This window comes from Trichechus manatus, unplaced genomic scaffold (assembly GCF_000243295.1).
Source record: "Trichechus manatus latirostris isolate Lorelei unplaced genomic scaffold, TriManLat1.0 scaffold00014, whole genome shotgun sequence".
Classification (NCBI taxonomy): domain Eukaryota; kingdom Metazoa; phylum Chordata; class Mammalia; order Sirenia; family Trichechidae; genus Trichechus; species Trichechus manatus.
This window is the reverse complement of record NW_004443950.1, coordinates 23,990,011-24,015,609: the sequence shown is the minus strand read 5'-3', so window position 1 is coordinate 24,015,609 and position 25,599 is coordinate 23,990,011. Positions and strand designations below refer to the sequence as shown.

The window sequence follows — 25,599 nt, the reverse complement described above, 5'->3', positions numbered from 1 at the left end:
TTAGTTTTGTTGTTTTCTTATTACTGAGTTCTAAGAGTTCTTTTTATAGCCTGGGTACAAGTCCTTTATCAAATAGTGTTTTCCAAATATTTCTCCTAGTCTGTGGCTTGTCTTTTCATTCTCTTAACACTGTATTTTGCACAGAAGAAATTTTAATTTTACTAAAGCTCAGCTTATAAATGTTTTCTTTCAAACCCATATCGCCTGGATTTTCCCCTATGTTTTCTTCTTCAGTTTTCATGGTTTGCTGTTTTACATTTTGACCTGTGATCCATTTTGAATTAATGTTTGTGAAAGATGTAAGATCGTGTCCAGATTTATTTTTGCATATTCACATCCACTTCTTTTGTTGAAAAGAATATCTTTTTTCCGTTTAATTTTTACTTCTCTTTCAAAGATCAATTGACTATATTTGCACAGGTCTGTGTCTAGGCTCTCAGTAATGGTCCATGGATGCATGTGTCTCTTCTTTCACCAACTCTTGAATTATTTCACGCCGTTATCTTCTTGGTTGGATGGATTCTGACAACAAGTCTACTGTAATTCTTAGCCTTTCTGCTTTACAGGGAGGATGTTCTCTCCCTCTGGATTCTTTCAGGATTTTCTCCTTACGTTCGGTTTTCTAAAGTTTGAATATGAATGCTTAGGCATAGCTTTTGTTTTGTTATTTATCTTGTTTGGTGCTCTCTGAGCTTCTTGTATCTGTGATTTGGAGTCTTTTTTTAATTTGGGGGAATCTCAGGTATTATCACTTCAAATATTTCTTCTGTCTCATTCTCTCTCTTTTCTCCTCTGCTACTTGAAATATGCATATGTTAACTTGTTGAAATTGTCCCACGGTTCTCGGATGTTCTTTTCTGTTTTTTTGTTTGTTTTTCATTCTTTTTCAGCTGTTAATTCAGCTTAAGGAGTTTCTAGTGACATATCTTCAAGGTCACTAATTCTGTCCGCTGCCACGTCCAGTCTACTGATGTGCCCGTTAAAGGTATTCTTGATTTCTGTTACATTTTTGAGTTTTAGCCATTTATTTTTGATTCTTAGAGTTTCCATCTCTCTGTTTACATTACCCATCTGTTCTTGCATATTGTATAGTTTATTTCCACTAGAGCTCTTAAGATATTAAAGATATCTATTGTAAATTCCTCATCTGATACTTCCAAAATCTGTGTCTTATCTGAATCTGATTCTAACGCTTACATTATCTCTTCAGACTTTTTTCTTCTTGCTTTTTAGCATGCTTTGTAATTTGTTGTTGTTGTTGAAAGCCAGACATGATGTACTGGGTGATAGGAAGTGAGGGAAAAGCCTTTAGTGTGAAGTTTTATGTTAATCTGGCTGAGGATTGGGCTGTTTTTAATGTTTTCTGTAGATGTAGCTTCCTCTAGTGTCCTTGTTTTAGTCTGCCCCATCCCATCCTTGTCATTGCTTCCTTTGGAAACCCTGGTGGCATAGTGGTTAAGTGCTACGGCTGCTAACCAAAAGGTTGGTGGTTGGAATCCACCAGGCTCTCCTTGGAAACCCTATAGAGCAGTTCTGCTCTGTTCTATAGGGTCGCTATGAGTCAGAACCGACTTGATGGCAATGAGTTTGGTTTTTTTTTAATTGTCTTTGAGCTTCCCTAAGAACTCCTCCTTAAACAGAGTCTGCACCTTGCAACTCTTTCAACTATATTCCACTTTTATTATATTGGATCCATTCATGTTGTGGTATGGTATGGGGGAGAGGAAGTATTCCATAATGTCATGATTATATCTCACACTTTTAGTGGACCTGTATCCCTGGGCTGAGACCTTCATAAGTGCTTCTTATCTCCCCACCCCCAGCCCCTTCCCCACCCCCCGCTTAAGAGAGACAAGAAAGTGAGATTTAGATAAATGTCCTTTCCCCTAGGTGATATAAGGCGCTTATAAAGTCTTTTCCCCTGGAGAATAGGCCATTGTTACAGAGAATCCGGTGGGTTACTTTTCCCCTCCATCTGCCAGAACCGAAAGGGGATTTTTCTCTGATTTTCACCGTGAGAACCTGGTGGTGTTTCTGGAGTTAAAACCTGTCAAAGTGTGTCCCTCCCACAAGACTGTGGTCTCCAGATGTTTCTCCCTCTCATGCTAGTCCCCATTCAGCCTCCTGAAATTTGTCAAAATTACTATTGAAGTGTTCCTACCTGATTATAGCTCCGGTGACTTCTCCTCTTGGAAGCCAATCTCAGCTATGACTCTGCACATGCTTGTCTCTCTGGATTTCAGAGTGGTGGTCTGGCCTTCGACCCTGATTCTCTGATGGGTCGAAGGAAAGATGTTGATTTTCGGTTTGTTCAGCTATTTTTCTCTTGTTGTGTGGATGGAAGTGATGACTTCTACTCTCTACATGTTGGATCTGAAACTGGAAGCCTCCTACTTTTAATTTAAATTTTTTTTTCCAGACCTTGGATTCAAAAATATAATCAGTATATACTTACTAATATAATCACTAGAAAACCAGCTCACCTCACAACAGCTACTCAAGTCACCACAATGTGTTTTTAACACTCTCATTAAAAACAATGCGCAGAGTCAGTATGTTTTATAATGTCTTTGGAGGAAGATAAGGTAGAGGGAAAGGATCAGCATAAAGCTCTAAGCGGCCATCTGTGGGCTAACATCATTCTCAGTGAAGACTCTTTTCCATCCTGGGAGCTAGCGATATGTCCATTTCCTTTCTCTGATCTTTGTGCCTGGCAGGAACTGTGGGAAAGGAGGTATTGTGGCTGTAAATTCTAACAGAAAGGTATCATTTTTGTTCCTTTTATATCTGCATCCATAGTTAGCTCTAAAATCACCAATGATAAAAAACGTTCCTTTTTAGCTACTTGAATCATGCTTAACCACATTTATGTTTGAAGCCTTTCTTGCATGTGCGTAGAGTTCTAAGCAAAATGTTTAAACACTTCTCTTATTTGATGGATATAAGCTCTATTTACTAAACAATGAAAGCAAGACGAGTTCTCAGACTGTCTTGCCCTGTTCTCGTATTGGAGAAGATGCAGGTTGAGTTTCAAGGGATTAAGCACCTTGGATGTGCCCTGGATTGTTTAATTAAGTAGTGAATCCTGAAAGTGGCTGTAATCACACCTCCACTGGGTGGCTTCTCATGAATTACAACTCTGCTAATGGGGGATATTTTTCATTTATCTGCATCTTCACAGAAGGGAACTATGGATAGAAAGGAAAAACACTATGTGTAACAGTAGGATTTTAGTGCCCAGTGGAGAATACATCTAACATTTCAGAGATTCTACTTAGACGTGAGGATAGAATACTGGGTCATTCTCTGAACAGATGCAATCTCTTATAACAACAATAACAGTGGCCAACAGCTATGGTTTAAGGATCTGGAAGAAGTCTAGATGAGAAAATGTTAGGCAGGAGAAATGTAGTATTTGTCAGAGGCTATGGTCTGCCATCCCTCTCCCTCCCCCCCGGTGCCCAGACTCAGAAGTTTTATTTTTGAAGAGATTATCTTTAGTGAGGGTGTAGGAGTGGAGCGGAAGTTATTTGGGGAGAAAGACCCAGCAATTATGAATCAGACTAATATCAAAAGTACATTTGGCCACATCATGATTTGGCACTCTCTTTTTAGTTTGAAGGGATCTCAAAAGATGAATCCAAGGCAGTGGCTTGGGGGAGAAGAAAAATTATCCTGGATCTAGCTATCCCATGTTAGTGTGTGTACCTTATATCATTCACCCTGTGACCCCACTTCCACCCTAGCCTCTTTTTCTACTCATATACTTCTTCTCTACTTGCTCCTGTTCATGAAATCTTCACCATTTCTGAACTTCTGCTGAAATCTATGGATATCTTTCATGTGGGCAAATGGAGTGGAAGTTTTGCGTAAGCAATTTTCTGTGTCCCCTACAGACCTCTGCTGAACGTCACATCCAGCACAGATCTGTTAGATGGCAGATGCTGAGCTTGTTGACTTATGGAGGCCTCTTCTAGCTCCAGGATCATAAAATTTGTGAGCAAATGATCTAGTTCTTGCTGGGAGCGCAACACTTTTTATGAATCTTATATCATTTATAGAATCCTTCTGTGTTTCCCAGAATTCAGGGTTTCATGTAATCATAGGATGTCAGAACAATAGAGTTTATTATGTCCTTCTCCACTTCCATTTCATAAAAGAGAGAACTGGGACTCAGAGAGGAGTTTTTCCTCAAATCACAGGACAAGTCTGAGGGGACTGAACACTGATACTCAGTCTTTTCTGATCCATCCTCACTCTACTCTCCCCCACATCCCAGAAGGCCACCATGGGGACTGTGGGTACTTCCTCAGTTTCAGAAAAACAATCTGTTGTTCTCCCAGTGGCATGTATGCTCCCAGCCGGCCAAGTGGTCATCTATTCTTTTAAGATGATTGACACTATTGCCCTGTTCTCAGCTGGACTCTTTCAAAGACCATCCCTCAGTGGGTGTGGCAGACACCAGGTGAAAGCCTGGACACCTGGGCTGGATTGTCTGGTGAGATTTGGAGGACAGTATCTAATGAGCAGCAGGGTAAGATTCCCAGGCAAACACGGGTTCACTTTTTGCCTCTCCCAGCACTGAGACTTCAGAGAATTTTAATTTTCCTAATCCTCAATCTCCACACTGGTAAACAGAAATAATAATAATAACAGAGCTATCTATCATGAGGATAATATGTAATATCATATGTAGAATACTTGGCAAAATGTCCAATGTACAGTTAGTGGAGAATAAAGAAAATTATTACTTTAGTTATCTTATAAAACAGACTAAAATAATAACATCATGATAAATGGAGAAGAAATTGAAGTTGTCAACAATTCCATTCTACTTGGATGAACAATGTCCATGGAAGCAGTGGTCAGGAAATCAAATGATGTATTGCATTGGGCAAATCTGCTGCAAAAGACCTCTTTAAAGTTTTAAAATGCAAAGATGTTGTTTTGATGACTAAGGCGCACCCGACCCAAGCCATGGTCTTTTCTTTAGCTTCTTATGTATGCCAAAGTTGGAAACAAAAAGAAAGGCAAAAGAAGAACTGATGCAACCTTATGTGGTGTTGGCAAACAATATTGAATATACTATGGGCTGCCAGAAGAGTGAACAAATCAATATTAGAATAAATACAACCAGAATGTTCCTTAGAAGAGAGGATAGCAAGACTTCAGCTCATTTGCTTTGGACATATCATTAGAAAAGACCAATCGCTAAAAAAGGACATCATGGTTGGTAAAGTAGAGGGTCAGCGAAAAAGAGGGAAACTCTCGATGAGATGGATTGGCACAATAGCACAACAATGGATTCAAGCATACCAATGATCATGAAGATGGCACAGGACCTGACAACATTTCTTTCTGTTATACATAAGGTTGCCATGAGTCAGAGTCTACTTGATGGCAACAACCAACAGAAGGTGAGTGCCTGATGATGACGTCCACAGATGCCACAGATGGCAGTTATGTCAGTCTCCCCTAGGACACAAACATTCTTCTTCACTAGTGCAAGACTACCAGTCCAGTCCTTCATGCTGATCCAACATTTATTTAGCACCTCTTGTAGGCTGCCCGGCAGCCCTGGTGGTGCAATGCTAAAGAGCTGTGGCTGCTAACCAAAAGGTCGGCAGTTCAAAGCTACCAGCAGCTCCTTGGAAACCCTATGGAGCAGTTCTACGTTGTCCTATAGGGTCCCTATGAGTCAGAATTGACTTGATGGCAGTGGATTTGGTTTTGGTTTGGTATGCTGCCCCATGAGGTAACATTGCTGAACTCAAACCTGTATACAGAAGAGGAATTTAGAGGGTCAGAAATTGAGGGAGGAGCTTCCTTATGAAATCATACTGAGCGGATGAATTTTCTTCAGTCTGGAGAGATGGTGACTCAGAGGGGACATAGATAAGGAGATAAATAAAGTTACTATTTTTGAGCTCTTAGTCTGTGCCAGAAAATGTGTTAAAGTTTCAGCTCCATTACATATGGATCCCTCACAAGGGTCTGCTTGGGTAAGCACTATTATTATTAGTGTTAAATTACCTTTTAGGAGAAAAGGCTTTAATGGAGAGGACTTGCTCAAAGGCCACAGTGAGTAAATGGTACAGGCAGGAAAAGAATGTGCAAGAATAGATTTAGTAAAACTAGATTTCTATGGATTTAAAACCAAAAGTGATTTTGGCTTCATACTAAGAACCACAAATTGATGACTTCCATTAATTTGAAGACTGATATCAGTTCTTATGGATAAAAGATACATTGTAAGGCAGTAAGGAAAGCAAAGATAATTGATGATGGAAATGAGAGTGCAATAATGCCTTTTAATAATGCACTTTTGAGACGAAATTGGGCACTTGGTGGAGTATGAGTGGTTGGTATGGGTTTGGAGGCCATTCTCCCAGCTTTTAGTGGCCATAGACAGTTCTGGGCCTCCTGTCCCAGCAAACCATTAAATTGCCTCCATTTAGTTATCCTGGGCCCCAGCTTGGGGTGGCAGGAGCTGTTGCCTTCAACATCCATGAGAGATGATGTGTCTGCTGATGGAGTCACCCCTGTGCTCTCTATCGCCCAGAGTCAGATTTTCCAACTGTCAAAGGGAGACTACTTCATGCTGAAATGAGCCAGAATGATGAAATCTTCCCTTCCAATCAGAGTGCCACAGATACTATCTCAATCTCTGAGAAGATTGATGATATTAATTCTGCTGCAACTATAGCCTTCTCAACTGACGGGGAGAGTAAGTCATCATGACCTGATCATTCATCATTCACCTATACCAGTCTCTCCCTCTCCTCCTCTTTTCTAGCTGGGATCTGACAAACTCTCATGAATTCTGAGAAGCCTCACATTGGCTCCAAGTACTTCTGGAATAAGCGTGGTCAATAGGCCCTCCCTATTTCTAGTAGCCGTGAACATTACAAGACTTTTTACTCTGATAATTTGGAGAAGACCCCAATACAGTTGCAAAACAGAGCTCAAGACCTCTGCAATAACCCTTCGTCAGAACACACAGCATAACACATAAGAAGAGAAGTGTTGGTTTTAATAACGACTAGCACTGATGTCTGCTGTGGTGGGTTTACTTAGGCCCTTGGGGAGGGATAGTCCCATAATTCCCAGAGTAGTAGATGAGGTGAGAAAAAAAATGGCGTATAGAGATGAACATGTTGATGTAGATCCCAAGGTAGTTCTGTACCCATAAAACAAGTTAAAACGGAATAAGACTCTGCTATTAAGAACTAAATGATCTCGGCTGTGGCCTAAAGTGCTAATAACATATTATAAATCACATGTTTAGAGGGTGAGTGTAATTCAAGAATTATTTTCTCTTAAGTCATTGATGGTTCGAGGCAGGCCGGCCCCTGGAGAATTGTTAAAGCTTAAGGTCTGTGTCAGAAAATTGATATAATCACTTTCTGATGTATAAATTCATTTGTTTAGAATTACTCTGTAGAAGGCCTAGTTCTCCCACCTCAGCCTGCAGAGTCACAAGCCAGGCATCTCATTATGTCAGCACAGACTACCAATGTCTGCTCTCTTCCCCACCTTTCCATTACAATTTCATGGAACCATAAAGAGAGGTGTAAACTTTACACACCAATGGAGAATTGGAATATTGACAAATCCATTAAATTTAGAATTAAGGCCAGAAATAAGGCCATTAATTAATGCTGAAATGAAATATTTAGTCAAGACAGGATGGCAAATTAGGACAAAAATGATAATAGATTTTGGTGAAATTGTTCCTACTCAGATGCCTATCTCACAGAAAAAATGTTATAAACAACGAACCGGAGACAAATCCCCACTCAACACCGGGTGAGTGGGGCCAGAGCTCTTTCATTACCCTTCCCCTTCTGTGGACGCCAATTCCCAGAAATACAACAGAAAATGAGGGAAAGCAGCTGAGGTGGGGGGAGGAGCTAGATCTACAGATGTAAAGAAGCAGGTTGGAGGGGCTGAGCCTAGACAAAGGATGGACGTGGGGCACTCTAGGATTCAAGTTTGTTTTCTCTTTCTAGCAATAAATAAACCACAATTTTAGTTAAGCTTATACTAATGGTTATAAATTCTCTCTTCAAGTAAGCAAATAGAAACCATGAGAAGACTTCAGCTGCTAGAAAGATAGCGAGAGAGGATGAACGTTAGCCCAATTATTCTTGTCATGAGGCACATAGGAGGTGATACTATTTGTGCATCACTCTGGAGAAAGTTTTTGAGGCTACTATGACCAGAGGCAATGCATGACCCTGCCTGACCATTGTGAGTGCTCTACAGGGTAATTTCGGATTCCAGAAGGAAGTAGAAAGTGCATTACCATTTTACTTAGAAATTAACAAAAATGTGAGCACTGTGTATCTAATTCCATGGTAGGTAGCTGGGGCTTTCCCCAAGAGAAGCCTCATGACATACATATTTTTAGAATACAATAATTTTATGAATACTTAATAATCTTATGAAATTTTAAACAATATTAGCAAATAAACCATTTAGCATATTAAAAGAATATTATGTTATGCCCAAGAATTCAGGAATTATCTCATAACAGGCACACACTCAATGTTAGTTGTTATTCTTCTAAAAGATTTCCTAATATGTGCTGGACACTGTTAGAAGTACCTCATTTGTATTATCCCATTAACAATTCAAAACAGCTCAAATTGATGGTAGTATTATAACCTCCATTTAATGAGGAAAAAAACAGAGTTTTAATAACGTTTGCAGTTACACAGGCCAGAGGTTATGAACATCAGTAGTCTAATAAAAATTTTAATATCAACCCAATAACTGCTCAAAGGGCCATTGACAAATCTTAAACACCTATTTTTCAGTTTTATTGATGTATAATTCACATACTATCCAATTCACTCATTCAGAGTGTATATTTTAATGGCTTTTAAAGTCTACAGAGTTGTAGCCATCACCCTAATCAATTCTGGAATATTTTCATCACTCCATAAAGAAGCCCACACCTCTTAGGCACCACCCCTTAGACTCCCATGACTTCTACCCTAGCCAGTCACTAATACGCTTCCTGTCTCTACAGATTTGTCTATTTCGGACATTGCGTACTAATATAGTCAAACAATATGCGGTCCTTTGTGACTGATTTCCTTCACTTAGTCAAATATTTTCAAAATTCATCCATGTTGGAGCAAGTATCAGTATTTCATTCCTTTTTATAAATATTTCATGAAATGGCTATACCATATTTTGTTTATCCATTCATCAGCTGATAGACATTTGGGCTGTTTCTACTTTTAGGCTACTGTGAAAAATGCAGCTAAGACCATTTGTGTACAAGATTTTACCTGGGCATATGTTTTCATTTTTCTTGGGTATATATCTAGGAGTGGAATTGCTAACCAAAAGGCCAGCAGTTCGACTCCACCAGCTCCTCCTTGGAAACCCTATGGGGCAGTTCTACTCTGTTCTATAGAGCCGCCTTGAGTCAGAATCAATTTGAAGGCAATGAGTTTAGTTTTGGTGTTGGTTTGTTCTCTGCCAGATGACCTGCGAGGACTTGTGTTACAGTTGGTGTAGCTATAAGATGGTGGAGGGATGCCTATTGTTGTTGTACATCGAGGGATTCTGACTCATAACGACCCTATAGGACAGAGTAGAACTGCCCGCATAGGGTTTACAAGGATGTAATCTTTATGGAAGCAGATTACCACAACTTTCTCCCATGGAATGGCTGATGGGTTTGAACTGCCAACATTTCAGTTAACAGCCAAGCGCTTAACTACTCTGCCATCAGGGACTGACATTAAATTGGTCATGAGTGAGAAATACACTGTTGTTTTGTTGAGCCACTGAGATGTTAAGTTTTTCTATTTTAGCAGCTATTGGTAATTTCCTGGACAGATACAACACAAAAATAAAGTAATAAATACAAGCAAAGAAAGGAGACTACTTTCAACCAACATTCAGTAACATTACTAATGGGAAGCACAAGATATATTTACTGAATTGCAGTAACAAGATAAGTATGACAGCTATTTTTCAAAATCCAAGGTGAAATTAACAAAAAGCTTGACGCTTTCTTTTATAATGGTAATAACTGCCTAGGAGAGATATAAAGAGCCTAAGAATCCCCATTTATTAAAACAGTTACAAACATATGCAATGTTTATAAATAAGCTAACAAAAATGTCTATATCTAAGATGGAGAAAAAAAAAAACACTGCGAGATGTTATTACACTGGATATAAACTAAAATTTCGATAAAGAGACTTACTGAATCAGTCAGGGTCCCAGCAGGTAACAAGTGGCATGCTCTAATGGGGTAGTTGAAGAGAGTTTAATTAAAAATACAAACCGAAGTGTAATCGACGGTGAAACACTGTGGAGCTAGCAACATCAGGGAGCTGTTACCACCAAGTCTAGGCCCAAAGGTGCATGGGCAAAAGGAGCATGTTCCAAAACCTGGAGAGAGAAGATGTAGTTAAGAGAGGCAGTGGCATCATTAGAGGGGTGCGGGGGGTGTGGATCGTACTGGGTGGCACCGTCAGAGGGATGTGACATCAGAATAACTTGTCTACAAAATTTTTGTGCAGTGTTTCAGCGGAAATTTACTGTTTTTTTGTTTTGTTTTGTTTTTTAAATAAAAAATATCCCTGTGGGTAGTTATAACAACAAAAACATTTTTTGTAAGCCAGCTTGTTGTCATTATAGCTAGGTGTCATTGAGTTGGTTCCCATCATAACGACCCTATGTACAACAACAGAACGAAACACTGCCTGGTCCTGCGCCATCCTCACAATGATTGTTATGCTTGAGCCCATTGTTGCAGCCACTGTGTCAATCCATCTCACTGAGGGTCTTCCTCGTTTTCAATAACCCTCTACTTTATCAAGCATGACATCCTTCTCCAGGGACTGGTCCCTCCCGATAACATGTCCAAAGTATGTGAGAGGAAGTCTTGCTATTCTTGCTGCTAAGGAGCATTCTGGCTGTACTTCTTCCAAGACAGACTTGTTCATTCTTCTGGCAGCCCACGGTGTCTTCAGTATTCTTCACCAACACCGTGAGTCAAAGACATCAATTCTTCTTCTGTCTTCCTTATTCATTATCCAGCTTTCACATGCATATCAGGCAACTGAAAGGACCATGGCTTGGGTCAGGTGCATCTTAGCCCTGAAGGCAACATCTTTGCTTTTTAACACTTTAAAGAGATCTTTAGCAGCAGATTTGCCCAGTGCTTACATATGTCAATATACCCACAAGTGTAAAAGTCTATGCTAATTTACTTTTTGAACCTTCTACTGCACTCGGGTCAGAGCTGTTGTTATTATCCAATCCCAGTGATGCTTTGAATCACATGGTTTCATCTGCACGTGCTGGTTTGTTGCCTTTCGTGTTTTTGTAGTTGCTGATTTTGTCAATTTTTCTGGTGTTTTAGCTACAATGCTGGGTAATTAGTATTTGCGAACCTATATCGATAACTTTTTTTAGAATAAGTAGTAATTAAAGGAAAAGAAGGAGAAATATTAAAAAAAAGGCGTCCACTCAGTTACTAATAATGTCATCATCCAATGTAGAAAGATTTCACAAAACAATTTTGTTGTTAATATTCATATAATGTAAGAAATACTACATTTAAGCAATTTACAACTATTTTATCACATATTATTCTATGATTAGAATTGATAATAAAAATTACTGAGGATTCTGTATGGTATGGGAGAAGGTCCATGGGGTGGTGACACCATGAGTTACCACATTGGGAGACACCAACCCTAGTGATGCCACTGGCATTCCTTACTAGACCACCAGAAATGCCTGGGAGACTTTCTGAACATTGAGAACTTTGACCTGGCTCTGTTGGAGGAGGTAGGGTTGTGGGGAACTGGCATGGAACCGAGGCTGGGAGGAGGGCAGCTAGGGGTGCAGGAGGGGATGTTCCCCCTAGGGGAAGTGGCCAATCAGGCATCCTTACCTCTTCCCCCAGATATAGAGTGAGCAAGACTTCCAGTCCCTGAGACAGGAGCTGTTACCCACCTACTCAGCTGAACACTTCTTCAGGAGGTGAGAAGCATGCTGTCCCGGAAGCCTGTTCTCAGACCAGGAAGCTCTTGGATCTGCCAGCCATTTCCTATCATGCCTGCACCTCCTCCTTCCCTCCTCACCCTCTTCCAGCATCCTCTCCCTCTGGGTGTGGGAGCAGAAGATGGTAGAATCAGGAAGAACTTCCTCCCACCTCAGCCTTATTATCAGGCCACCCCATCATCCTCCTACAAAGGCTGTAGGAGGTTTGTTCTTTGTTCCAGGGCTGGTCTCAGCAGCAGAGAGAAAGGAAGCAACTGATCAGAGTTGGGAGACAAGGGAGGGGATAAGGGAGGGGATGAGGGAGGAAAGTGGGCTCGGGTATTTCTCTTCCTGACTTTCTGGCTATTAAGCAGGGCTTGGTTTTCAATGGAGTCACTGGCAGTGGCCTTTGCATTTTCTCCAAACACCCAATCCAGGAACTCACCCAGCGTGTCTACATCCTCAATTGCTACCCCTACATGGTAAGCCTGACCTCTGACCTCCTCCACACACTTTTCCCACCTCTCAATCCCCATTAACATAAGACAGAGGAGGCAGCCCTCCTAGCACTGCGAGTGAAGGGCAGAAAAAGGGTAGCAGTGCCCTGCAGCTCCTTCCCTTCAGTACCCTGAGTTCTTACCCTCCTGCCTGCAGACCCATCATGGCGACTGGCTCAGTGGGAAGGCTGTGGGGCTGCTGGTGCTCCATCTAAGCGGACTGGTGTTCAATGCCTACGTGACCCATGTGAGTGAAGCCAGCAATGCGAGGGCTGGGACAGGCAGCCTAATCCTGAGAGGCAGAGATGGGACTCCTCTAGCTGTGCTGTCAGGGGTGGGGTGTGGGGACAGGATCTTGTAAGATCACAGTAGGCGAGGTTCACCCATTCTGTACTGAGCAGTATACCAGGTGACAGCACAAGCTTGATTTAGACTTTGCCCTTGGACTCTCAGCCTTATCTGCCATAATCTCATTTATCTTGCTCAGCTCCATGCACAGTACAATCAACAAAAGGACATCTACCCAGCACACCACATGACCCAAGCTTGCGAACTGGCCCAGTTCATCCAGTGTGTGAGCCTGGGCTTGATGAGGAAGTGGGATGAGACCCAGAGACTGAGGGGTGGCCCAGGCTCCATTTATAAGGAGAAATTCCTGCCTCACCAGCCTGGCTTCCCCCAGCCACACATCCAAGAGGGCAGACATGGTTCTGTTGTGTGAAGACCCCAACTTGTACCCAAAAGACCTGGCCTGTTGCCTGCTGAAGGAGTGGACAGGGCTGCAGGATGCCTATTTCAAGACCTAGGACTTCACGGGGAGGCCCTGGCTCATTATTTCCCCACTTGCACTCCAGCTTCTCTCCCTCTTCTTCCCCCCCATCCTAACACAGGCAGATATTCACCTGTGAGGAAGGGGCTGCAAAACTGCTATGTCAACCAGCAGGAGCTGGAGCCGTATCCCTCTGGCCTCCGCACTGACTGTGTGCTGTACAAGGTCAGGCTCCCTCCCCACTACGTGCCTCCGCCATTGCGTGTCTTCTCTCACCAGCCTGTGTAGGTTGCTGTCAACTAGTCTAGTCTTAGAGCACTGATCTCTGGAGCAAGGGATAGCTGGGACGTGCTTCTCTGGGAAGAGGCCCTCAAATAGAAGCTTCTTTCTGGCTTCACTCTTCCTAGGCAGCTTCTGGGATCTACGTCTCCTGTAAAACCCTCAAAACCACTGCAGGCCGTGACCCTCACTGTGGCACCCACTCTCTGATCATGAGGCTCTAATGGTGACTCTGTGTGTGAGGTACAGCCCCACCCCATAGCACAGCCCCAACCCTACCTATGGTGAGGCATCCCACATTTCCCTTGGCTCCTTCCCCTCAAGGCAGCCCCTCCCCTCTGCCCCTCTGTCTCCTGCCCCACTGCCCTGACTTGTCCTAGGACCAGCAGAGATATCGTCATTGATCTCTGTTCTAAAGGAGGCCTGCCCGGAGCTTGGCCTGGACATGGCTCAAGCTCGCTGGCGGGCTGCCTTTGCTAGCTGTGTGACTAGTGTGGGGCTGCCTCTGCTGGTGTTGCCATGTGCACTGGAGGCCAGAGGAGAGACCTGGGAAGTTAGCTCGCTGCTTTTGAGCCCCAGCGTGGGACCGGTGCTGGTCGGGGTTGCAGTCTACCTCTTCCACGTGTAAGAGGTCAAAGGCTTACTTGGAGCTCAAGCTGAGCTCCAGCGTGTGCTGGGAGACCAGGGAAGCCCAGGACCTGAGCCTGGTGTCTCAGCCAGCCTGGTGGGCGGAGGACAGATCTGGAGAGCAATAAAGCTGTACACTCCTTAGTGGCTCTGCCTTTTTCCTTGCAGGGGCAGTGACGGGGCCCAGGATCAGTGTGATGGTCACCGTGTAGGCCGCAAGGCTCCTGGCCATCTTCTGCCCTGTCTGTACACCCCCTGACCCCAACCTCAGGCAGCGTGAGCCTTGTTTGTGGCAGAAATACTTTTATGGTAAACAACGAGGCCCTGTCCCAGGCAGCCGAAATAGGCGGGGGTGGCCCTGTCCTCAGGCCAGGTTGTGGTATCAGGCACTGGTCCCGAAAACACAGCTGGGAGATGCACTACGGGCATCTTCCTCACAGCTTGCCGAGCGCGTTCTTCCTGGAAGCACCTGAGAATGTCTCCCTGTTTCACCACATCCAGCAGCTTCTTCAGGATCCAATCTGATCGGCAGCTGTCTTTAGGGTTTCTGAAGGGAGGATGTGAAGCCTAGAGAACAGAGAAGAGGACAGTGAGGCAAGAGACACAACTTAATCCTGGCTTTTGTGACTTCTACATCCTGGGCTTTGTTTCTTAATCTGTAAAGTGAAGAGGTTTGTTAACACCAGCTGTTTCTGGCGTTATTCAGAAGCAGCAGCATTTTTGAAGGAAGCATGCAAAAGCCCAAAAGTGCAGCTCTGGTGGAATTAAAGGAGAGGTGGGGGCCTTGGGGCTCCATCCTCTGGTTTCCCCCTTGAATTGTCTTGGAGGTGCGTGGATCTAGGAACGCTCAGTCTGTATGTGAGATCACAAGGCTCGTGCAACACCAGTCCCGTGATATCTACCCTGCCCTACACCCCGCCTACCATCCAAGTTCATGTAGCCTTGGAGTTCCTGGTCCAGCTGCCACTGCTTCACCTCCAAGTTCATCTCTGGCACCCTGTGGAGGTCAGGGGTAGATGAGGCACAGCTGTCTGGGAACCCAAGGACCAGGCTGGGACCTGGCTCGCGTCATTACCCCCTGCCCCTTACATGATCAAGAGCTCAGCCTCATCAGCCACCAGACGGTTTTCCCTCTGAATAAGCTGTAGCATCTGTTCTAGCCACAGTGTGGTTTGCTGCTCTGGGGAAGCTGATAAGGAAGAAGGAGTGAGGTGGTCAGGACGTACCCAGCCGAGGGCTTAGGAGAGACAGAGCCCAGGGAAAGATGGGTGTTGTGCATATGAGGGGTGTCCAAGAGCTGGGTGCTCTGGGCCAAACTCCAATGGTTGGAAGGATTTCTCCGGGTGGAACATAGTGCTGGGAGGCAGAGGGGTGTCCTCGCCTGTCCTCCCCGTCTTCACTCACTGCCATAGCTCCTCAAGGCCAGCTCCAGCTTCATACCCTCAACCTCCAGCTCCCTCAGAGAAGCCACAATCTCGTTTTGTCACTGCTGGATGGCCTGAAGGGTAAAAGACAGGAGGCCCAGAGGTCTTCAGATTACTCAGCAATGGGGCTTTGGAGGGGCTCTGACCCCAGCCTCAGAATTTTTACCCCATCACAACTTTCGGGCACTCCTGGTCCTCACCTGGGCCTTGCAGGACCTCTTTATCTCCTCCTTGGTGAGGCGCAGCAGAGTCCCATTCCATGATGAGTGTTTGTTTATGGTGCTTGAGTTCTTGGCAAAGGTCAGCAGGGCCTATGGCTAGGTCCGATCAATCAGGAGCAGGACTGGACTTCTGGAAGGTGGTGTTTGGGGAAGCTCTATTTGGGAAGGGCAGAAAAGAAGTAGATTGCTAACCAAAACGCCTACAGTTCAAATCTACCAGCCTCTCCTTGGAAACCCTATGGGACAGGTCTACTCTGTCCTATAGGGTCTCTGTGAGTCAGAATCAGCTTGATGGCAACGGGTTTGGTTTTTTGGTATCTGTATGCTAGGAGCCCTGGTGGCGCAGTGGTTAAGCTCTCGGCTGCTAACTGAAAGGTCAGCGGTTCAAACCCACCAGCCTCTCTGAGGGAGAAAGATGTGGCAGTCTGCTTCCATAAAGATTTAAAAAACGAAACCCATTGCTGTCAAGTCAATTCCAACTCAATGACCCCATAGGACAGGGTAGAACTGCCTCAGTGTTTTCAAGAAGCAGCTGGTGGATTTGAACTGCCGACCTTTCGGTTACAGCCTTGGAAACTCTATGGGGCAATTCTACTACCGTCCTATAGGGTCGCTCTGAGTTGGAATCAGCTCAGCAGCAACAAGTTTTGTTTTGGTTTTGATCTATATACCATATTTTACTTAAGTACCTTACTGAGAAGTCAAAGTGGAATGATTCCATAAACTCCAAGATAGCACAAGGAACTCTGCTCTAAGAGGCTGTAAAGGTTAAAAATACAAATAGTTTCAGGATCAGTTTAAATATTTTCCGGTATTTGTGTGATGAGAGTTCCCTCATGCTTCAAACACTAAGGTTATTGGAAAAATTTGCCCAGGAGCCACTTGATCATATTAAAATTTTCTGTGAGACGTAGATTCTAAAAACGTAGACGGCTTTGTTCTTAACTCTGATTTAGCCTAAGGAAGCTTCGGTTTTTAACTTGTCATTTAGCAAGGTTAAAAGCAACATGAGCTGAAACCAAGAGCCAAGCTATTCTTCTGGAAAATCATATTCAGTTTCATATCTGATCTAATCCTATGGATATTAAGAATTAAAAAATAAATAATAAATCCATGCTCTAAGATCAAGGAAGTTCCCGGTCCTGACCCCCGCTCGTATTTTTTCCTCTCTTTCTACACTTCACATTGTATAGAGTATCACATTTCAGATTCAAGTAAAAAAAAAAAAGCTAAGATGAGCCCTTGCTAATGTTATCTAAATGTGTTTAAGCTCCTACATTTTCTGTTTTTGCTGAAAAATCTGATTGAATGAGCTTCAGTTTAAAACCTCTCCGAATACGGTCGTGTTTCAAGATGAGAATGCAATCCACACGAACACACATACATTCCACTCAACAAAAACCTTTGCTGCTTAATTATGTGGAAGGAATTTGAAAGCAAGGCAAGTGATCACAAGGACTTTCAGCTTCTTTTCAAGGGCATTCCTTGATCTCTGCTGTTTATAAAAGGAAGGTAAGAGGTCTTTCCTAGGATTGTTCCCGCAGACCTGCTGTGTATAAAGCAAGGTAAAACAGGATTTTCTTTCCATTCTTAAGAACTTGGTTTATTTAAACTCGGAAACTGAGGATAAAACGTTACCTCACTGCTTAAAAGTAAGGGTAGAGAAAACAAAACGGGTGTACTCTAAATTTGAAATGTTCTCCATCAAAAGTTCAAAATAAAGTTTCACTTAGCTAACTCATTTTCACTTTAGCAGTAACTTTTATACAGCTTGTACATTTCAATTAAACTTTAAGTCAATTTTAGTCAAAAAGGTCTTATTACATCAAGCTGATCATATATCAAGAGAAACCCAGCTCAAAGTTTCAAAAGCCGGGTGAGAGGAAGCAGCATAGTGGAATTAGCTCGTCCTGTGCCCCAGTCCTGGCTCTGCCACTTACTGTGTAGTCCTGAGATGGTGACTTCATTCCTTTGGGCCTCAATGTTCTCATCTGTAAAAGAGGCATAATATTATTTACCTCATAGGAATGTCATGGAGATTAAGATAAATTTGCTTCAAATGGGTTACACGTGTGTTCCAGACACTGCCTTCGGGTGCCACTCATGGTCTGAGGTGACTGGCATCCCCTAAACACACAAGGTACTGTTATACATCCTATTTTTTGTGTGCCAGGACATGAAAAAGTTTGAGAAGCCCTCAGATAAGATATTGCCCTAAAGCTCCTGGCTTTGCTTGCGGCATTTGTAAATACATGGCAGATATTATTGTTGTTGCTCCAATATTTAAGAAAACCTAGATGTAAGTGTCTATAGTGAGAATCTCATTTTATTCCTCAGGATTTATTAACTGGCTGCTCACAATATTGAAAACACAACAACTGCAGAATATACACAGGGTAGAGGTGGAAAGAAGAGTTTTAAGAAACACGGGAATCAGTACATGAATAACTTATTTTGATGGTAACAGCTCAAGTTTTCCCAAGGCTAGCCCCCTACTGCAAGAAAACCAATGCAATTCACGTTCAAAAGTGACAAAGTGCGTTTCAGTAGCTGTTGGTGTTGTTGTTAGGAGTCAGTTCCAACCCACAGAGACCCCGTGTACAACAGAACGAAACCTTGCCTGGTCCTGCGCCATCCTCACAATTGTTGCTATGTTTGAGCCCATTGTTGCAACCATTGTATCAATCTGTCTCATTGAGGGTCTTCCTCTTTTTCACTGATCCTCTACCAATCATGATGCCCTTCTCCAGGGACTGGTCCCTCCTATAACAAGTCCAAAGTATGTGAGAAAAAGCATCGCCATCCTTGCTTCTAAGGACCATTCTGGCTGTACTTCTTCCAAGACAGATTTGTTCGTTCTTTTGGCAGACCATGGTATATACAGTATTCTTCACCAACACTGTAATTTAAAGGCATCAATTCTTCTTTGGTCTTCCTTATTCATTGCCCATCTTTCGTATGCATATGAGATGATTGAAAATACCATGGCTTGTGTTAGGCTCACCTTAGTTCTCAAAGTGACATCTTTGCTTTTTAACACTTTAAAGAGGTCTTTTGCAACAAATTTGCCCAATGCAATACGTCACCTGATTTCTTGACTGCTGTCTCCCTAGGTGTTGATTGTGGATCCAAGTAAAATGAAATCCTTGACAACTTCAATATTTTCTCCATTTATCACAATGTTGCTTATTGGTCCAGTTGCGAGGATTTTTGTTTTCTTTATGTTGAGATGTAATCCATACTCAAGGCTGTAGTCTTTGATCTTCATCAGTAAGTGCTTCAAGACCTCTTAGCTTTCAGCAAGCAAGATTTTGTCATCTGCATAATGTAGGTTGTTAATGAGTCTTCCTCCAGTCTTGATGCCACCTTCTTCTTCATATAGGTCGGCTTCTCAGATTATTCGTTCAGCATACAGACTGAATAAGTATTGTGCAATGTTACAGCCCTTTCCAGATGTTAAGCCACGCAGTATCCCCTTACTCTGTTTCGGTAGCTAGAAATCATAATACTCTACTGTTTCCTAAGAAGCACACTTTGTATCCCCAAACTCATTAAAACAATTTTAAAAGTTGTACACATTTAGTAGGTAATGAATTGTGAAACATTGTGCCAGCAACATAATTTCCTAAAAGGATGTTAGAAACATTTCCTTTGCCTACAGCATTCACTGAACTTTGGAGCTTTCATTCAAAGGGAGAGAATGTGTGTTTGGTACACAGAAAAGATGCTAGATTTATAAAGCCGTCCCTTCTCACTTCCCTTTGACAGCTGGTGAAATAATCCAGAACTCTTCCAGAAGATATTTTTACTGCTGACTCTCAAACTGGAAACACGTAAGCCTTTGCTGTGGAAGAAAGTAGCCACTAGCTACTTGTGGCTATTGCGCTCTCGAAGTGTGGCTAGCATGAGTGAGGAATTGAATTCTAACTTTATTTAATTTTAATATAAGTTTAAAAACTGATATTCATTTCAGTTATTGAGGAAAATTTTAAGCAAGTTTGAAAGTATGTGACTATTTGAACCTAGGCTTTCAGCTGTGGCCCTGGTGGCACAGTGATTAAGAGCTTGGCTGCTCATCAAAAAATCGGCAGTTCGAATCCACCAGCCACTCCTTGGAAACCCTATGGGGCGGTTCTGCTCTGTCCTATGTCCTATAGCGTCGCTATGAGTTGGAATCGACTTGATGGGATGGGCTTGGGTTTTTTTGGTTTTATATACAGATCAAGTATACCTGATGAACATTACATCCACACTGAGATGTGCCGTAAGTAGGTATAAAACACACACCACATTTTGAAGATTTAGTATGAAAAAGAGAATGTAAAATAATATCTCATTAATACATTTTTATGTTGATTACATGCTGAAATTATAATATCTTGTAGATGTCGAGTTAAATAAAATAGGTTATTAAAAGTAACCTGTTTCTTTTTACGTTTTTAATGTGGCTACTAGAAAATTCACGACTGCATATGTGGCTCATGCTGTTTCTGAGAGGCAGCACTGTGTAGGCTGTCGTGGAGCTAGTCGAACATATCTTCCCATGGAACCATGTTCCCTGATTAGTCACCTAGCGAGCCAGAGTGAGTAGTGAAATATTCATTTACTTTAATACAATGTACACCTCCCAGAGAAAATGTGGGCCGATAAAGGCTTTCTGTTTTAAGAATAAGGTTAAACAGTTTAAATGACTAAATCAAGAACCTGAAATAATACTTAGGATGTACCTGTGTTTGTAGAATTTATATCTTTGCTATCATCAGGTCTGAGTTGACATTATTTTCATTGATACACATAAAATATACTCTTCTGGACATTTCATGAGTTATATATAATAATATATAGCTTGGCAAATATGCAAAAAAAAAATGTGTTCATCTCTCAAATCTGAAGAATTCTCTACTACTTTAACCTCCCCAAACCATGGCTTTTACCAGTTCATTCTGGTTCGAACCCCTGCTGAAAATGTGCATTTCCACCCTCAGATATACTTAGTCAGAATCTACATTTTAAGGAGATCCCAGGTGATTCTCAGTCTGAGAAGGGGACACAGAGTACTTCACTCTTCACTGAAAACATGAGGTGTACTAGAAAGGAACAGGAAGCGGAGTTTACCTGTGTATGTTTGTAGAAGTTTCCTTAGCTGAGACGCATCCATGAATTGGCAATGGCAGCGGTTGTATTCTGGTAATGAGTGACCTTTTCACAGCAGTAAAAAAAAGCGTCAGTGCCTATATGTTCTTCCTGCATTTCTTAAGTGATTTGTGTTAAAGCCCTCCCCTGAGAAAGAATCACTTTAAATACGATGTTTTAATGAAACAACAGTAATTTTTTATCAATTTGGTAACAGTTAACATTTTCCCATGCACCTTAACTCATGAGAATGCACTGCTTCCCCAAGAGAGCTGAGACCTTTCCAATCTCCCTAAATCTAACCTCCTTTATTCTGGAAGCATTGGCGTGGCTATGGCCAAGTGATCTCAAATGGCATTCCCAACCCCCCTTTTCCTTTCTTATCAGCTGACAGGAAAGTAAAAAGGACATATGTGGGAGAGAGCCTGGACTGAAGGCCGTGGTGTGGTGACGTCTCTGGGCACCACCATCATTAACCAATTACCTGGCGCCCCCTTAGGCAAGTGGTGCTTTTGAAAGATACCAGTGCTGCAGGGTTTCTGTGTGCCACACACAAACTGTAGTATAAAAATTAAACATAAATCACATGGCAATAGAGAATAACACAAGGCCATCTGATTTAGATTGCTTTTAAGACTCTCGCTAAACCCTCACTTCTTATCTACAATTTGAATCTAATGCTTGAGAAACTATTCGTTTGTATCCATGTTCCGCCCACCACCAATCCAAATTTTCTCCTGCTTTATTGTACCTGTGTGAACTCGTTGATGGCTCTTTAGTTGTCTTTTCTGGCTGAAATACTGTCCACAATGATTACAGGTAAAGGACTTCTGGCCTGCCGAATAAAAAACAAAACACAAAACATACAAAAACCATGGAGAACGAGAATATTCACTAATAAGGTAATTAACTGCGGTGGGCCCAGGTGCCTGTTTTCTACAAAATAATACAAGTGACCTGTCTGCAACCCAAATGCCTTCAGAGTCTATGGCAGTAACATGATGGGGAAAAGTATGTAAGGCAGTAGGGAGTAGTAGAGATTGGGGTGGAACTGGAGAATTGAGGTTTCCCCCAAAGGCCTTTGAGGTAAAATCATTCTAAACTCTGGTGGTTAAGCAAGATATGTTTGCAGGCTGAAGTCCCAGTGGCCAGCTTATGAGCCCTAGTTTTAAGGCTGAATGCTGTGCAGAACTGTAAGGTACACTGTGAGAGACACATAATTCCATCTTTCAAAGACACCATATGGGGAATGATACCAGGTTGAGAAAAGACCACTTAGGTAACAGGAATGCCCACTCCAAGAATGGGAGCTTGATGGCGGTTGGCCCCCTGGTGCAAGTGGGTCTGCCTGAGTGTGGGTTCAAGTGTTCCAGCAGCCTTGCTGCACATGGTGCAGGAGTAGGGCCGCTAGCCCATGTGCATCCTGGTGCGGACCTGTAGGGATTGCTTCTGGGCAAAGCCTTTTCCACATTTGAAAGGTTGCTGCCCTGGAACAAGAGCCCCAGAAGCACGGTATAAGCAAGAATCAGCGTGTCTTTCCGTTCCCTATCAAATTAAACGACTCTAAAGGGATCTCTCTTAAAAGGCACAGGTCCCAAAGGACAGTAAACAAGAGACAGAACATCAGCCAAACAGCTTTGGAAGAGGGGACAGGTGAATCGGAAGCCAGCAGTTGGGAGAGCAGAGACCAAATCCAATTTTTAAGACCCAGCCTCCAAAAGTCTCAGGATCTGGTGGCATGTGATAACTCTGGAATAGGGGGTGAGAGAGAATAACTGACAGGCTATTTCAAAGGCAGTTAGCCCCCCCAGGTGCAGTCCCCTGTTCCATGTAGCCAGGAGACAGGCCCTTGACTAAACAGGAGATGAAGTTTGTTCTCTGAAGAGGGTAAAACAGAGGGATTGGAGGTGACCAGGCACAGCCTAGTGGGACTACCACAGGGAGAGCAAGTCAAAGTTCACATCTGAGATGAAGAGACGTTCCTGGTCTTCCTCCCCCTCCTGCTCCAGAACACTGGCAGCTGAACCTCCAGCCTCCAGGCGGGAGAGCAGAGCATCCTCCGCTGGAATGTGAAGGACCCAAGAGAGCTCAAGATGCCAATGCCAGGCAAGACCAAGGAAACAGGGTCCCGCCACACCAAGTCCAGTGAGGCCACTGTCGGTAGGCCCTATCAGCACTCTCAAAGTTCCCACTTAGCTTTTTCTTACATTAAATATGTTTTTTTTTTAAAAATAACAAAACACTGAATATTCTAGGAAAGTCTCTAATAGTAGAGGCAGAGGCCAAAATGAACAAGAAGAAAAAAGCAACTTGCAGAAAACGGAGATTGCCCAGGGTGAAGAAAACATTAAAAAATATCAAACAAGTGACTGTTGTCATTAATATGCTCTGATTTATGAGATAATATCAGAGCCATTATTCCTTGTCCTAAAATGTGACCCAGCTGGAGCTGGACTCACGAGGACACATCAACTAGGCCCTGAGGTATAAATACAATAGCTAGGAGAATCTTGGAAAATATCTTTTAGGAAACCTTTCACATAAACCAATCCAACAGAACACAAAAGACTTTTCATGCTTATCTTTTTCTATTAGCATTTAGGGAATAGAAAATTTGTTGGACCAATGACGACCCTCCTGACTGTCGTTACGGAAACCTGAACCAATGATTGCTAAGAAAGAGAATTCAAAATGTAGGATCACAGTTTCTAGCCAGTCTGTGAAAAGGTGAAGCTTTCAATAGCTCTGCCCATTTGTAATGTTAATATATACTGATGACTCGGTAATGCTCCTTGGACATGGGAAGACATGGCTCTGGCAGCATGCTTGTCCATTTTCTCACTCTTGTCTATTCTGTAATATTTCCTTGGTCTTGGACAGACATGGCTGTGGCAGTATGCTTGTCTGTTTTCCCATTCTTGCCTATTCTGCAATATTCCTTGGACTCAGACAGACATGGCTGTGGCAGGATGCTTGTCCGTTTTCCCACTCTTGTCTACTCTGTAATATTCCTTGGACTTTGGCAGACATTAGTTCTAGCAGCATGCTTGTCCATTTTCCCACTCTTGCCTCTTTGAACATATGCTGAATAAAACCTTTCTTTTTGCTTTACTAAACTTTGTGATATTTTTACCCTAGAACAGCTCACTCAAAAAGAGGATGCGCTTAAAAAAAACTCAGAGAACAAAAAAGAGCTCCTAGCAATAAAAAAAGATTAGAAATAAAATAGGGCCAAAAGATAAAGTGTAAATCTCCCTGAAAGTAGAACAAAAAATGAAAACCAAAATATGAGAAAAGATAAGAAAGTCAAAGGATTCATCCAGGAAGTCCAACTACAAACGGCAGAAGTTCCAGAAAGAAAAGACAGAGGGGGAAAAAAAACACCACAGAGGGAAGGAAATCATCAATGATATAATTCAAGAAATTTTCCAGAACTGAGGGGTATGTGTTACCAGATTTTATAGACCTGCTCGGTGTCCACTCCAATGGAATCACACAGATCCAGACTAAAGTGATTCACAGCAAAATTTCAGAATACTGGGGCAAAGGAAGATCCTACATGCTGAGGAGCTTTTAAAAACACTACAGCTCCAGACAGTTGAATGAGAGGTTGTTGAGGTGGGACCCAGACACTGGTTGTTTTAGGAGCTCCCAGTGATTCTAATGTGCAGCCTGGTCTAGAACCATAGGTGTTAGATGCTGCTGGAGAATAGGTGGAGACTTAAGCTCTAGTCCCTCTACTCAAGCTTACAATTACACCAAGGGATCTATGTTGTTGTTACCTACCATTGAGTCGGCCCTGACTCACGATGACCCCACACACAATGGGATGGAACCATTGGGATCCATAGGGTTTTCACTGGCCAATTTTCAGAAGCAGATCGCCAAGCCTTTCTTCCCAGTTTGTTTTAGTCTGGAGCTGCTGAAGCCTGTTCAGCATCACAGCAACAAAGCAACATCTAAGCCTCCACTTACAGGCAAGTGATGGTTGCATTTGAGGTGCATTAGCTGGGAATCGAACCTGGGCCTCCTGCATGGCAAGCAAGAATTCTATCACTGAACCATCACTGCTCTCCACGGGATATATGAGTGGTAACTAAAACCTAACCTAAAGCACAGTGAGTTAAGTGTCTTGAGAGAGAGCTCAAAGGAGGAAGTGATATCAGCTAGGGCTGTACTGTCCAATACAGTGGCTACTAGCCACATGTGGTGATTCAATTGTATATTAAAATTTTAAAAATTCAGTTCCTCACTTGCACTTGCCACTAAGTGCTCCATAGCCACCTGTGCTACTGTATTGGAGAGTGCAGGTATATATTTATAACTTTTATCACAGTACATTCTATTGGCCAGCACTGGGCTGTTGCTGTTAGGTGCTGTTGGGTTGATTCAGACTCAGAGATCCTATGTACAACAGAATGAAAACACTGCCCAGTCCTGTACCAGCCTCACAATCATTATGCTTGAGCTTGTTGTTGCAGCCACTGTGTCAATGCATCTCATTGAGGGTCTTTTTTTTTTTGCTGACCCTCTACTTTTTCTTTTTTTTTAAAGTAAGAAGAAAGTTTTATTTGGCATATATTCAAAAGGACAAAAGTGGGAAGTGGACAAGCATGCTGCCAGAGCCA

General features: G+C 42.7%; 2 pseudogenes; one reads left to right on the top strand and one right to left on the bottom strand.

The window, feature by feature from the left end:
• The first annotated feature begins 6,606 nt into the window (after nucleotides 1–6,606).
• Nucleotides 6,607–14,321, top strand: LOC101344603 (sphingomyelin phosphodiesterase 2-like; annotated as a pseudogene).
• Nucleotides 14,322–15,676: 1,355 nt separating this feature from the next.
• The window catches only part of LOC101344355 (zinc finger and BTB domain-containing protein 24-like), a 17,757-nt pseudogene continuing 7,834 nt past the window's right edge, over nucleotides 15,677–25,599 (bottom strand).